Consider the following 15,942-nt stretch of genomic DNA (forward strand, 5'->3'; position numbering starts at 1 on the left):
ATGGCAAAGCATGAAAGAATTAATAACAACAATAGGGATGTGATAATTTCTAAACAAACTCAGGTAGATACACAAGTATCTCAGCAAACAGACATTTCCAAAGAGAAGGCAAAAAGGAACAGTGGGAAAGATAGTCCAAAAGAAATCAAAGTTAGAGTTGAAGACGCTAATGGTTACATAAGGACAGAGGAAGAAGAAGATGCAAGTGCTCGTAGAGCACAGTAAATAGAACACAAAGAAAGACAAGACAGGAAAACAAACTTTATTATCAGGGGAATAAGAGATTATGGGAAGAATAAAAATACTCTCAATTTGACAAGAGACTTTCTGAAAGAGAAACTACATTGGAAAGGGAAAATTTGCCAAGCAAGGAGGGTTGGGAGGATATGTGAAGAGAGGCCTCGACCCATAAAAGTCACCATGGCAAGTGTACAAGACAAACACCAGCTTTTGGGCAAAAAGAAACTCTTGAAAGGCTCACACTTCTTCCTCGATGAAGATTTAACCAAAAACAACAAGAGGAGAGAAGGGACGAAGTGGAAAAAATTAGAACAGCAAGAAATGAAGGGAAAAGGGCATGGTTGTACAATGGTAAAGTCGTTATTGCAGTGTTTGGGCCTCCGGGAAAAATAGGGCAGCAAGCTGGCAGTAAAGAAAAAATAGAGAATTCAATAATAGGGACAAAAACAACAAGAGCAGCATGGACGAAAAGGGGTGAAGACTCAAATTTGAGTCTTATGTGCCAAACTACATAGCAGTCAAATCCTACCCAGGTCTACCTAAGTTTAGCTTGTTGGAATTGTAGAGGTTATCCTTAGAGGAGGGGGCCTAGGTTAGGGCCTATTGTGGAAGGTAGAGACATAATTTGTCTCACGAAAACTCATGAGCATGATGGTTGCAAAACTCCTATGTTTGACGGGTATTTGAAGTTGGAAATTTGGAACAAGGTAGCAAAAAATGGCAAAGGGTATGGGGGAATACTAGTTTTAGTGAAAGAAAAAAAAGGTCGTCACATTCAGTTAATTAAAGAAGATGCAAATAAACAATATTTGTGGTTGAAAAATATCAAAGAATGAGAATCACATAAGAATTGCAACATGGTATTTTGCCCCTTAAGTCTCAAAAACTTACAAAAATAAGGGGCTTGACAACAAGGATTCGTATGTAGCTTTAAAACAAGATATTTTCATGTACTCTTAGCAGGAGAAGTTCTTTTAGTGGGAGATTTCAATGCTAGAACAACAAATAATCAAGCTAGGATTCTTTGTTGCAAAGAGGATAACAATCCTATTTGGCTCACTTGAGAGGAGAATCCCCAATGGGTGAGGTGTTTAAAAGATGACAAAGTTAGCAATCATTTTGGAGAGGAACTGCTGACACTGTGTGGGGCTTTCAACTTAATTATTTGCAATGATCTAGATAAATGGAAAAGGTATGGGAACTTCACTTGCAACACATACAATGGGGCAAGTGTCGTTAACTATGTAATGTGTTTACAAAGCTTGATAGAAAAGATAGACAAAGCTAGTATTGGAGAGCATATTTGGGACTTAAAATCAGACCATAACCCAATTTATTTAAGGTTATCATGGTTAGAAGAAAGGGAGCATAGGAGGAAAACCCAAAGCTCTTGGCAATCACTATCAAGTGGCAAAATTCTTCTAACACAAGAAAATTGTACTATCTTCAAGACAATGTTAGAGAGATTAATTCGGAAGGAGAAAATTGGTTTCAAAAGCTTCAACATTCATGAGTTAACAAATATAATTCAAAGTGCACTTGAGAAGTGCAAAAGAGCAAAAAATAGGAAATCAAAATTAAATTGTTTTCCTATAAATGCTTGGTTTGATGAGGAATGCAAAATGGCAAGGAGAACCTTGAAAAAGGCAGGAAAGGAGAAGATGAATGTAAAGTTATATAAGCAGATACTAAAAAGGGAAAAAGATGAGTTCATGCAAACAAGGAGAGAAGAGTTAATATATTTAAGCAAAAATAATCCAAAGTTTTTATGGAAGGAACTGCAACCAAGGAAGAAGCAATCAATGATTTGAATATGCAAGGCAACTCTATGAGAAAGAATTTGAGGCGGAGCCCCCCCTAGGATCAACACAAATTCAAAGCTCTTCACGTTATAGGAGGTGGAGAATGGAATTAAGAAGTTGAAAACAGGAAAGGTAAAGGACTTGGTTGAACTTCAAGTAGAGTATCTAAAATGGGGAATGAACGCTCTTGCACCGCACATCATGGAAATATTCAACAACATCATTTAGCAAAGATTTCCAAGAGACTAGACAATTAGCCTAGCAATACCCCTTTTTAAAAGTGGAGACATTAATAATCCATCCAAATATAGAACAATTATGATCAATCCTTTGTTTGCAAGGCTTTTCGGCAGCATGGTAGAACATAGAATTAGTAAGTGGGCATAAGTAAAAGAAAAGAGGGTAAAAGGACAAGCGGGTTTTAGGCCGAAACATTCTACATTGGATCATGGTATCACGTTGAGACGCATTGTTGAAAATGTTTGGGAGGACAAAGAAGAAGTATTTTGTTGCTTTGTTGACTTCAAAAAAGCATTTGACATAGTCCCTATGGATAAGTTGTGGCGTAGAATGGAAGAACTTTAAATTCCTGTGCATTATAGAGCCATTGTCCATAGACTTTAAGAAGAAGTGAAAGTCAAAATTAGAACCTCAGTAGGTATTTCATAAAGATTTAGAAGTGACATTGGAGTCAAGCAAGGTTGCTCTCTATCCCCTACTCTTTTGGGTCTATATATTGATAAATTGGAAGAGTGGCTAAATCTGCAAGGTGGAGATGGTGTTTGGTTGGGGGAGTTTGTGATAAAGCTTCTTTTATATGTTGATAAGATTGTATTGATTTCTAAATCGGCCCATGGATTGCAAATGCACTTATATGCCCTTGAGCATTTTTTAGAGCATTGGGGATGCAAGTCAATACTAGCAAGACCAAAATAATGATTTTCTCTAATAAAAGGAAGCAGAGCCAGCATACTTTCTTCTTTGAAGACAACATTCTTGAAGAAGTAAATGAGTACAAGTACCTTGGGATTAATTTCAACAACAAACTCAATTGGGAGGACTGCAGAAGTAAGAGAATTTTAGGAGGGTGGAAAGCATTATATGCTCTTCAAAACAGATGTAGAGAGGCAGAGTTATGGGATTGGAAAACGATTAAAGTGCTTTTTGGACTCCTAGTTTGTCTAGTGATGCTATATGGGTGTGAATTGTGGGCTAACAACACTCCTGTCTCAAAATGAAAACAAATTGAGAAAATCCAAAAAAGCTTGATCATGAGCAAGTTCAAAATAAAAAATTCGGTGCCTTATGAGATAATGTTGAGTGAAACAGGAGCAATTCCCATTGATGCAATTGCTATAGTGAGGCTCATAAGATATCTAAAAAGAATTAAGAAAATGAGAGTAGGTAGATGGCCTAATGTTATCTTCAATGAAGGCATGAGTGAAAGAAAGAAAACATGGATGAAACAAAACTACACATGGATGCAAAAATGGAATATCTACCTCAATGCTTGTCCCACAAATAGCAAGGAGCTAAAGGATTTTGTTATGGAGAAGTTTCGTAAAAAGGTACGGCGAAAAGAGTTGGGTAGAAAGAAGAAATATTACACTGAGGAATTCAACCCTACGTTTGATCTACAACAAAAAGAGTTCATTGGAGCTAGCATTTCGTGGAGGGCAAAGGTTCTTATTACTCAATTAAGGACCAACTCACATAAACTTCGGTGTGAAACAGGATGGTGGAAAAGGCCTAAAGAAGCTTGGGAAGAATGGGTGTGTACATTTTGCACGTCTGGGGCTGTGGAATCAGAAAAACATTTCATTTTGGAATGTGATGCATTCAAAGACATCAGAGAAAGTTATGAGAACATGTTAGTATCAGTTTCTTGGCATTGTCTTTTTTGCGAGGGGATTGTTGGAAGGTTGGGCCAGCTCATCATTAATTTGAATCGGAAAAGGATTGAATTGCAAAAAGCGAAAAACAGGGAACTAATGGTCTCATAGACTATTTTTAGTCTCGTTAACCTTAAAATATAATTTCATTTCATTTCACAAATAGTGAGCAAGTGATGATTGTCCCCACTATTAGTTGACCGCTGAGGATTGATATGTTTTGCCGCCCTTAAAAAAGAGATATTATTAGAGGTAACCTCAATAATAATCATACATTATACTTTTCTTTGAATTATACTAGTGGGTAGGTCATTCTTCCATCTTCACACAATCTCAGTTATAGCATCCCACTAGTAGGTAGAATGTTCTTCCATCTTCGCACAATCCTAGTGATAGCATCCAATTAGTGGGTAGATCGTTATTCGATCCAATGAGTTGGCCCCAACCTAGGCTTGACCTAGTTAAAAATAAAATAAGGGGCTCAAGACCTAGAGGTTTCTAGGAGTAAAATTATACAAACCACCAAGAAGTAATTTTAGGTGGGGGAAACCACCACCAAACCCTCATTTTAAATGGCATGTTTTTTCTCCGTTGTCCCCACTATTAGTTGACCATTAAGTTATGATATGTTTTGTCACCCTTAAAAAAGAGATATTATTAGAGGTAACCTCCATAATAATTACATGATATAGTTTTCTTTAAATGATATCTAAAATTAATATGGCTTTATAATTTTGATATAAAACCTAAAATTATGTTATTAAAAATTTATTATCTTTAAAAAAAATTATTTTAAATATTTTTTCCGATATTTTTTTAAATATTTTTCAAAAAAATCACAATTTCCATTAAAAATAATAAAAATTACATATGGTAAATGTTATAATAACATATCTCAAATATGTCACTATTAAAATCTCGCCAATCAATTGTAAGTGTAAAGCTAAAAACAACATAACAGTCAGTCCATCATGTACCATAATATATACAAAATATCAACATAAATATACCAGGTATCCGTCACAAAAAACTAAAATGTGTTTATAGTTGCCACTGTCATAAAAATACCAACTATATGTCTATCATAATCTGTGTATATATCATATGTCAAAAACTGTGCAAAAATGTCACTGTTATGCTTCTTCTGCCCGTGAGAGATCATAAAAAAGACGATGATAGAATTGGTAATGCTCGTAACCATTATAATTCATTTTAAACCATATAATTTTTAATAAAATAATATAATAATTTTAATAATTTTTAGTGATAACATTTTTCTGAAGAAAATTTTGTACAACTTGTGATAGCGATTTTGTTTAATCGAAGCTTCGTATAATTTTAGTAAGAGTATATGGCTCAATCAAGCTTCACACAATTTGAGTTTTGCATAATTTTAACAAAAGTATCGAGCTCAATCAAGCTTTGCACAATTTGAGTCTCACATAATTTCAATAAAAATATCCAGCTCAATCAAGCTTCGCTCAATTTTTTTAATAACAAACAGCTCAATGAATTTCGCATAATTTTATTGATAGCCCCAGCTCAATCGAGCTTTGCATAATTTTAGTGATACCATCCTCAAGCCTAGCATAATCATAATGATGGCATCCATATTAGCAGGTCAAATAGTTCTTCCATACACTGAAAGTAGTAATAACCTAAAAATAATTTTGTTTATCCAATGAACAATTTTTCGATCATGACAAATAGCAACAAAAAAGGTACAATGAACAATTTCTCGAGCATGACAAATAGCAACAAAAAATATAGTTGTCATTATATCTGCCACTGGCAAGATATAACGTATTCAATTTTTCATTGACTTGCTATTAGTTTTTCTTTGACTAAAAATATTTAAAATCTATCCAAAGATTAACATTATGAAATTAAATTTATTATTTTTAAATTAAATTTATTTCTATTTATCTCAAATATGATTGGTTAAAATGTCTCCCCTCTATCTCCAGAATTTTAAGTTGGTCCCCCGCGCGCGCCTGCTCTACTCCCCGACTGTTGTAGCTCGCCCCAGCTCCCTATGCCCCTCAGACCGCTCTGCCTCTCCAATGGAGGACAGGGGGGACCCTGATCCCCCACCTTCACCGCCTCCGGAGGTGTCAGCCTTTCGTTCAATGATCGCAGTGGGTCCAAAGCGTCCCCCTTCAGTGTCACAACAGAAGTTTGTAAAAAAGCTGGATACGATTCCATCGGTAGCCCTACCAGAAGAAGAAACTTGCAAAGCTGCGTTGAACCTTGCGGAGAGAGGCCTTATAGGCCAGTTCACATGCCTCTGGCCATCTCCCAAGTCGGTGGATGAATGGACCCAAAGGAACTGGAAGCCCCTGATCAAAGAAGGAGTCAAAAGCTATTTCGTAGGTAAGGGTTTCTTCGTGTTTGTCTTTGAAAACCCAAAAGATAGAGGTTTAATCTTTAGAAATGGACCGTATTTCATGGGGCCCCAGGGCCTTTATCTGAACAAATGGTCCCCGGATTTCGATCCCACCCAGGACATCCCTTCTGCTGTTCCGGTCTGGGTTAGGCTCCCACATTTGCCTCTGCACTGCTAGAACCAAAAATCTCTGCAGATCATAGGTAACGCTCTGGGAAAATATATAGTTTAGGCAGCGAGAAAAGACTAGTACTCATGCGCCCGTATCTGCGTAGAAGTGGACCTAGAGGAGGGGTTACCAGAAGCCATCAAACTCATTGTAGCTGGGTGGACGCATGTCCTGGAGTTGGACTATGAACAATTACCCTTTAAATGCAGACATTGCCATGGTCATGGCCACTTTGCAAAGAATTGTAAAAAGAGAGCAGAGGAGCAAGCAGACAAACAAAATGGGGAACAATGGACCCTAGTCCAGAAGAATGCATCCACAAAAAAAGGAACAGGCAAAGGTAACACGGACGGAGGCCCTAGCAGCAGCAAAGCCAACTAGGAAACAGAAGTAAATCCAAAAGGGACAGAAAGGGCTCAGAATAATCAAGCCATCCCATCCCAGGAGAATGAAGAACAGGCGGACATTCCACCTTTAAACAAGGAGGCAGGGGAACCAATCCAGATCGAGGCCAACCAGGGCAGCCCCTCCAATCCCTCATATGCAGAGATAGCAAGAAAAAAACCAGTTGAAAGCTCTGGTTCCTCGGAGGATGAAACCTATGAGCGACAAATGAAAAAAGCTGGAAGGAAATCCCGCAAAGAAAAAAGGGAGGAGGAGGCAGAAAGACTCAAAACACAAGGAAGCCAAGCTACCATAGAAATGACTATTGGGTGAAACATCAAACCAAGGCCCTCCAAGGGAGGGCTCAATACCCCCTCAAGTAAATAATGAATCTCGTCTCTTGGAACTGTAGAGGACTGGGGAACCCCTCTAAAGTAGAAGCAGTCAAGGATCTTATGAAAGCGGAGCCCTCAGATATCCTCATGCTCCAAGAGACCAAAATAGAAGGCCGTGCCCTTCTAGAGATCAGCAGCTCAAAGTGGAATAAAAGAGCAGGCAAAGCTGTCAGCTCAAGGGGTACTTCTGAAGGACTGGCAACACTCTGGAACGATGACCTTTTTCAGCTGAAAAACCACAAGGAAACACAGCACTAGATCCACATGGAATTGATGCATAAGCAAGTAAGTTGTCTATTTCCCTTTTCAATCTTTATGTCCTTGTTTCTTATTATGAAAAGAAAGAATGTTGGAACTCCCTCTCAACATTTCTAGAGCAGGCATCCCCCAGCAATATTATCATAGCAGGGGACCTCAACATCATTATGAAAGCAAAAGAAAAGAGGGGAGGGACAAGTAATAGAGACCCCATGCTAGACGAGGTGGAGTTACTCTTTCAGCGCTGGGACTTGCTGGACTTCAATCCTATCAGAGGCATTTACACCTGGTCCAATAATAGAGTGGGAACTGATCATATCTCAACACAATTAGACAGATTCATGGTACAAAGCTCCATAATGATGAATAAAAATATAATCATCACTAAAATCCTGCCCAAACTAGCTTCTGATCATAAGCCTATTTAGCTTCTCCTGGAAGATGAAGAAGATCTAGGGCCCATTCCTTTCTGATTCAGCCCCTTATGGATCGAGAAGGAAGGCTATACAGAGACAGTAAAGGTAGCTTGGGACAAAACATTCACGGGATCCCCAAGCTATGTCTGGGAGCAAAAGCTAAAAGCAACTAAGCAGGCGCTGAAGAACTGGATAAAGAAACCAGGACCCTCTCCTACTGAGCAAAGAAAGAAGTCAGTTCATGCATTGCAGACTTTGCAAACAGAGATGGAAAACAAAGACATCACAACAGAGCTGCTGGAAAAAGAAACAAAAGCCCAACGTTCTGCACACCAAACTTTCAGAAAGGAGGAAGAATACTAGCGACTAAAATCTAGAAGTTTGTGGTTGAAGGCTGGAGACCGAAACACCTCCTTCTTCCATCGATAATACAGAGCGAGATTGACTAGGAATCACATAGCAGAAATTAAAACATCAGAGGGTATCATTTGCAAAGGTTTTAATCAGGTCAAAGCAGCTGCAGAAACCCACTTTAGGAATCTCTATAGAGAAGAAACCCACAACAATGATGAGGAAGTCGCTGATTTCATTGCCAATATCCCCACTCTTATTAGCCCTGAAGAAAACGTAGCTCTCTGCAGGCCAACCACGGAGGAGGAAATTATAAAAGTCATCTGGTCCATGGACGCAGATAAGGCTCCCGGGCCTGATGGATTTACAATCCATTTCTACAAGTCTTGTTGGCATATCATTAAAGCTGATCTCTGCAAAATGATACGCTGGTTCATGAGAAAAGCCAAGGTAGGCGGAGGAACTAACTCCACTTATCTCGCTCTAATTCCCAAAGACATCAATCCGGAGACATTCGCAAGGTTCAGGCCGATATCGTTGTGCAATGCTTCATATAAAATTCTGGCAAAACTGATAGCAAACAGGATTAAGCCGCTGTTAAAAAGACTGATCTCTCCCCCACAAGGCGGTTTCGTTGAAGGCAGGCATATTCTAGACAACGTAATCCAGGTACAGGAGATCATCCATTCTAGCAAGTAGCGGAATGAAAAAGGCATGCTGATCAAGTTAGATATGGCAAACGCCTTTGACAGAGTGGATCACTCTTTCCTCTGCAAGGTCCTACTCTCATTTGGCTTTTCGTATCAATTCGTCAACCTCATCAAAGCCTGCATAGAAAAACCATGGATCGCCCCTTTAGTCAATGGCCGCCCCACGAATTTCTTCCAAAGTCAGAGGGGCATCAGACAGGGATGTCCCCTCTCCCCATTCCTATACATCATAATGGCGGAATCTCTCAGCTGAAAACTCACTGCAGAAAAAATAAACGGCAACATCCCGGGTCTTAAGCCTTTCCACGGAGCTGAAGCCCTGAATCACGCGTTATTCGCTGATGATTCACTTCTTCTAGGCGGAGCCTCCATTAGAATTGCCAGAGCCATAAACGCAGTCCTCAATAATTATTGCAGAGCCTCTGGGGCATTAATAAATGAGAACAAAAGCGAAGTTTATAGCTGGAACATAGATCAGAGGGAGCTCTCTGGCATAACCACTCTCCTCGGTTTCAAAGGACAAGCAATCTGGGATAGATTCAAGTATTTGGGCCTTCCCATTATATCAGGAGCAAATAAAAGATCGCTCTGGAGTGAAATAATCTCGAAAATCAAAACTAAAATTGCAGCGTGGGGAGGCTATTGGTTGACGAAGGGAGGCAAAGTAATTTTAATCAAAGCAATGCTGTCGGCGCTACCAATCTACCAGGCAGCGTTTCTCTTAGCACCAAGAAATGTGGCGGAGCAAATATCCAAACTGCTCAGAGACTTCTTGTGGCAGGGAGGAAAGGGAAACGAAAATAAAATGCATCTGGTGAACTGGGACGTGGTTAAAAAAATAAAGGCAGATGGAGGGCTGCAAATCAGAGATCCAGCTCTTGTAAATTTAGCGCTGGGAGGAAAGATCTTATGGAAGCTGATCCATGAACCCACCCATCCGGTTAGTGTAGTGCTGAGCTCTAAGTACAGACCCAACAAATCCCTTAGCAATCTACAGAATGAAAATGTAGTCAACAGCACGCAGGTGTGGAAACTATGCTGTAGGAGCAGTGAGTTCTTCAACAAACATGTCTACAGGATTCCAGGCAACGGCAAGCGCACCCATCTGTGGTTTGACAGAATTATGGGGAAAGAACCCCTGAAGGATAATGAGGACATAACTGATCTTAGGGACTGGCTGAAGCAGGCAGGAGTCAACACCATATTCGAATTGTCAAAGTGGGATCACCGTGGAGATTGGGCAGAATGGGGTTTCCATGGAGTCCCAGAGCGGTTAACTCACCAACAAATTCTGCTTGAAGATCTGTTGGAGGAAGCAGTGCTTATAAACAAAACCATGAAAGACAAATGGGGATGGGGTCAGTCCAGAGTCTACACTACAACAGCAGGATATAGAGCATTGCAGGCTTCAAGAAATAGCAGTCAAACCCCGGCTTTTTGGAAGAATGTCTGGGAACCCATAGCCCTTCCAAAAGTGAATTTCTTTTTCTGGACCCTGGCTCATAACAAACTCTTAACTGGCGACAATCTGGAAAAAAAGGAATATAGCAGGGCCGCACAGATGTGTATTATGCAGCAGCAACTTCGAAACAGCTAAGCACCTTTTCTTGGAGTGCAATTTTGCAAAAGAGGTATGGAGTATTATTTTACATGATTTACAAATTATTCCACCTTCACAAATCTCTGTTGTAGATCTATACGCCACTTGGAATCGTTTCTATCCCCAGTGCATCCCTTCCAAATCATTCTGGAATAAAATATGGACAGCTATCCCAAAATATGTTTGCTGGCAGCTTTGGCTAGCTCGAAATCAGCAGATTTTCAGAGAGATGAGGCACACTCCACTGCAAGTCGCAGCAAAAGCTAAATCTTTTCTACTGGAAGTAGCCCAACAGCAGTATTTTAAAGAAGATCCATTGTTATTTCCTGAAGAAAAAAGATGGCTTGGCCCGCTAGAGCCCTGTCCGCACAAGCAGCTCCTCTCCCCACATAAAGCAAATCAGGAATGGCGCATAAGAGATGAAGATGACAAATTCCAACTATGGTGGCGGTCACAAAACTTAACTACAATTTTCTTCAATGGAGCGTCTAAAGGTAATCCCGGAGATGCAGGTGCAGGGGGGGTCATATACTCTACTGGCGGGACTTCAAAAGATTGTTTCAGCTGGGGATTAGGCCAGAAATCTAACAACCAAGCAGAGATTCTCGGGCTTTTCAAAGCCTACCACATTGCAAGAGACAAAGGTGTCAAAGACCTCCAAGTTTTTGGAGATTCAGAGTTAATAATAAAAAGCCTAAAGCTAGGAAATCTATTTAGCAATGCCAGCCTCAACAAAATACTGGACAGATTGAAGAGAGTTCTTCTAGACTTTGACACATGTAAGTATTATCATATTCTCAGAAAGTCAAACGGTGAAGCAGACCAGCTGGCAAACAAAGGCAGCTCTCTGATGAAAGGACTGCTAATTGTAAACAGTGAAAGTACTGTACAAATGCCCTGAAAATCAAACAGATCTTAACCAACAACAGATAGAAATCTGTAATGTAATTGGAGCCGCTTGGGCAAAGACCCAAGGTTTTTCAAATAAATAAAATCATAACCGTTTTAGTTATTAAAAAATAAAAAATAATAAAATAAAATGTCTCCCCTCTTATTGTGTAATGATAAGAATAATTGACTTTGGTGTCCCCTATTATTAATTACTATATATTATATCACTAATTACTATGTACAATAAATATAAATAATTTGAAAAATAACAATATATATTAATTACTATGTACCATAAACACAAATGGTTTCTAATTAAATTCAAAAATTCCATTTTCTCATTGGTGTAAAATATTCAATAGACAATTTTTATGGATTTTATTTTTTAATTTACAAAAAAATAATTTAAAAAATATAAATTTGAAAAAAATGTAAAAATAACATGTGTACAATTTGTACAACTCTCATTATATCAATCTATATTAGAATGACATGACATGTGTACTACAATATGAACATTATATAAAAAAATTGTCATCATTCAATATTAAATAAATAATTATTAACTTGTTATCATTCTCTTCATTGTTAATTATATATATATATATATATATATATATATATATAATCTTTATTTACTAAAAAATTGTTTAATTATATTTAAAAAAATTAATAAAAAAATGTTAAACAAATATTTATATAACTCATTTTACAATTTTATTATTGTTTGGAGTACATACAACACATCATGATATTAAAATATTTTATTAAATTAAACGATAAGAAACACTAACTATATTGTCTTATTAACAATTTCAACTCTTACTTTATATCGCCATATTTTTTACATACTAAACTTATATAAATTGTAAATTGAAATATTCTTTAATCTGACGATTAGAAATAAGGTCAATTCCCAATCATCAAATTCCAAGATCTGCGATCTACATAATCACGCCCTTCATGATAATATTGCACCATTTCAATGGGAGCCATGAAGATAGCACTATGGGTCTCCATGAACATTCTCATTTGGTACATCTCTACCATGTTACGATAATTGGTGGCAGGAACTCTCAATGGGTTTCAAAGATTTATTCGCCACTTATTTAATCTTCTCACATTATATTTTTATTCATTGTTGAATCTTACTACAAGGTTTCAAGCTTTTATATTGTCTCACTGATATTTCTCGTCCGAGGAAGCAAGGTTTATGGCAAATTGGGCATTGGATCTTTAATTGATATCATCACATCATCATGGTGAACATAGCAGCTGCATCATCAACACTGCATTTCAACTATTTCTTCCGCTTGTGGATTGATTTTATCTAAGATAAATACTAGGATGATATTAAATTTTACATTGCTACTTTTCCATGGACATGTGTAACAAATTCTTTGTTTTCTATGGTTTTGTGTTATTATGTGGATAGGTAAGGCTATTTCGGAATTGGACTTCTAAAATGTTAATTTAATCATCATTCATTATTAGATGGCTGGTAGGGATTTAATTTCCATCGAATATTCTAGAATAGCCTTAATAGTATACATTTTTCAAAATAGTTATTTTTTGCGCTTTTATTTAAATTTCAATAATTAAAAAAATATCATATGAACAAGTGTATATGAAATGGGTTATAGTTTTTTGGGCACGTGGTATTGATAAGTCATGGTATTGACCCAAGGTATTATTACAAAGCCTCTTAAGAATCTCTTTAATAAACTAGGGGGTGAATCGCCATGGTTAAGAATATTGTCAAATATATATATATATATATATATATATATATATATATATATATATATATATATATATATATATATATATATATATATATAATTAACTTATATATTAATTCTTTTTTCATTAATAATAATAATAATAATTTTAAATAAAATTATAATTTAGTTAATTTTTATAATTTTTTTACTTTTAGCAGCGTAAGATGTATGAGTGTGTATTTGATGTTTATTATGAATTGATGTCATTTACCAATGATTTAAGTTACATGGTTATTCTAGTTTATACATCTACATGGTAACATTTTTTCTCCTATTATGCAACTCTTATTCACAAAACAAGGGAAAAACTTATTTAAAGTGTAACTTTATTTTTGCATGATTTCTATTGGGCTCATCAACAATTGGAACAATATTCTCAGTGTTATTTCCAATGGTTTGGTGACTATTTCCAATGGTTTGGTGACTGTCCAATTAGAATCAATTGAGATGTTTAGATTATTCTCAATCTTATTTGTGAGATTTTTTTGAAGGGTGGATCTAAGACATTTTGGTGTTTATGACAAATTTAGTGTATTTAATCAATATGGAGTAAATTTAAATGTTGCCTTTGTTTTATATTTATTGGATGGACTAAGTGAAGGTAGGCATTAGATATGCCTAGGAGTACTGTATTGAGCATTTGTATAGAATTTTTCATAACTTATTCTACTTTTGAAGTTATTTGATAAAGTAAGAAGTGGTAGGAGGGGGTGGTGCTCTATGGCTCTAAGGAAGTTAAAGTTATAGGGTATTCACAGGGCTTAGGATGCATGACAAACAACCAAGCTAAAGCTTATGCCCTCTACCAAGGGATTTAATTAGTGAAAGAAAATGAGGTAGCTTCTCTCATTGTTTTGGGAGACTCCCTCATTCTTATTCAACATTTGGTGAAGGGCTCCTATCTAAGGGACAAAACATTAGAAAGTCTTATGAAAAGAATTAGGAAAGTAGTGAAAGGGTTCTCTTCAATAGCATATTTCCATGTTCTATGTGATCTCAATAAAGATGCAGACTTATGTGCTAATGAAGGGTGTAAATTAAGATTGGCAAATTTAAAAATCAATGGCAAAATCAAGCCCTCTCCCATTCCTTAGAGCTAAATAGATTGACATACATTATCAATCAATTATAGTATGACATGTAAATTTTATTTTATTTTATAAGTTAATTTTGTAAGTGATATACCTACAAAACCTCATTTTTGTTATCTAGTTTGGAGTCCCTCTAGAAAAAATGTAGTTTTGTTGGATAAGAGAGCTTAGGGAAAATTTATGAAGATCTAACTTTTACTACATTATGTATTTGTTGAGATCCAGGCACAAACTTGCATATAAATAGAAGTCAGAGAGGTATATGATGGTCAAAGTTCTAATGCATCTTTATTCATTTGATCAGGAATCTAGCGTAGGTAGATTGTAGATTTTGGAATATTCTAAAAATTAAATAGATATAACCAAAGTCAAACAAATAATTTTATTCATACCCATTCAATTTTTAAAATATTTTGGATTATTCCATCTACATGTAAATGTATGTGAGCTTTGGCCATCATATGACTCTTTCTCCAATTACAAATCTACTTGATCAAATGACTCGAGATATAACATAACATCCATATAGAACTCTGTACCTTAATAAAATACTCTTCGCCATATTCTATTTCTATCATAGCATATATTTATCTAATAAATATAAACAAAATCAACATCTAACTTTACTCCATATTCATTACATGCAGTGAATTTATAATTAGAATATAAATGTCCATCAAAATCAAAATCAAAATCTAACGCAGGTTAATTATACATTCTAAAATATTCTCAAAATCAAATAAATATAAACGAAATCAATTAATTAACTTCATTTATATCCATTAAATTTTCAAAATATTTTCGAATTTAAATACAAACATACGGATACCCAAAGGATTCAACTATTTAGATTTCAGAGGGCGAGGTTGTCAACATTTAAAAAATTGATGAAGTGTTAAACCGAGTACAAATGAGTGGCCCTGGGATTTCAGGAGGTTTCTTGAACTATGTTAATGGTCCCTAGATGAATAGTCACGGTCTTCTCGAGGTGTTGGCAGAAAATTAAATAAAATATTGTTCATAATCATCGTACCATTAAATCACGGAGCGTTACTGTCATTTTCACGTGATAATAGGGATGGGTAGTTCTCGACATTGCATAATTATACTTATTTTGTTTTTGGGATCCTAGGTTTTCCACCTAATTTTACATGTGTTATATTTTATTTTTATTATAAATATTTATTTATTTGTTATTTTTGTGATATGTTAAAATTTGGAGTAGTCTACCTAAGTGGTAGAATGGCCCGTTTTCTGTCACCGGTCGGAAAATCGTCCGGCTCCGGCCACCGGGAATGTCTCCGCCCTCCGCCACCCTCCCTAGCTCTGCCACCCTCCTTCTCCGCTTCTCAGCCACCCTCCCCTGGCAATCCTGACATTTCCTGCCAAGGCCTGACAAAAAATGGGATTCGGATCGCAGGGAATGCGGCCTGACATCCCCTGACAGACTACTCCGATTGGGGACAAGCTATTGCAGCCGCGGTGTATTGTTCGAGCTCCTTATTCCGGTTCAATTCGAATTGTCACCCCCACGCTGCAATGCATAATTTTCAATCGACACAGAGAATTTGCA

This window comes from Pinus tabuliformis, chromosome X, assembly GCF_031772625.1.
Source record: "Pinus tabuliformis cultivar Carrire ecotype Pingquan chromosome X, CPIR1, whole genome shotgun sequence".
In the NCBI taxonomy this organism is placed as follows: Eukaryota; Viridiplantae; Streptophyta; class Pinopsida; order Pinales; family Pinaceae; genus Pinus; species Pinus tabuliformis.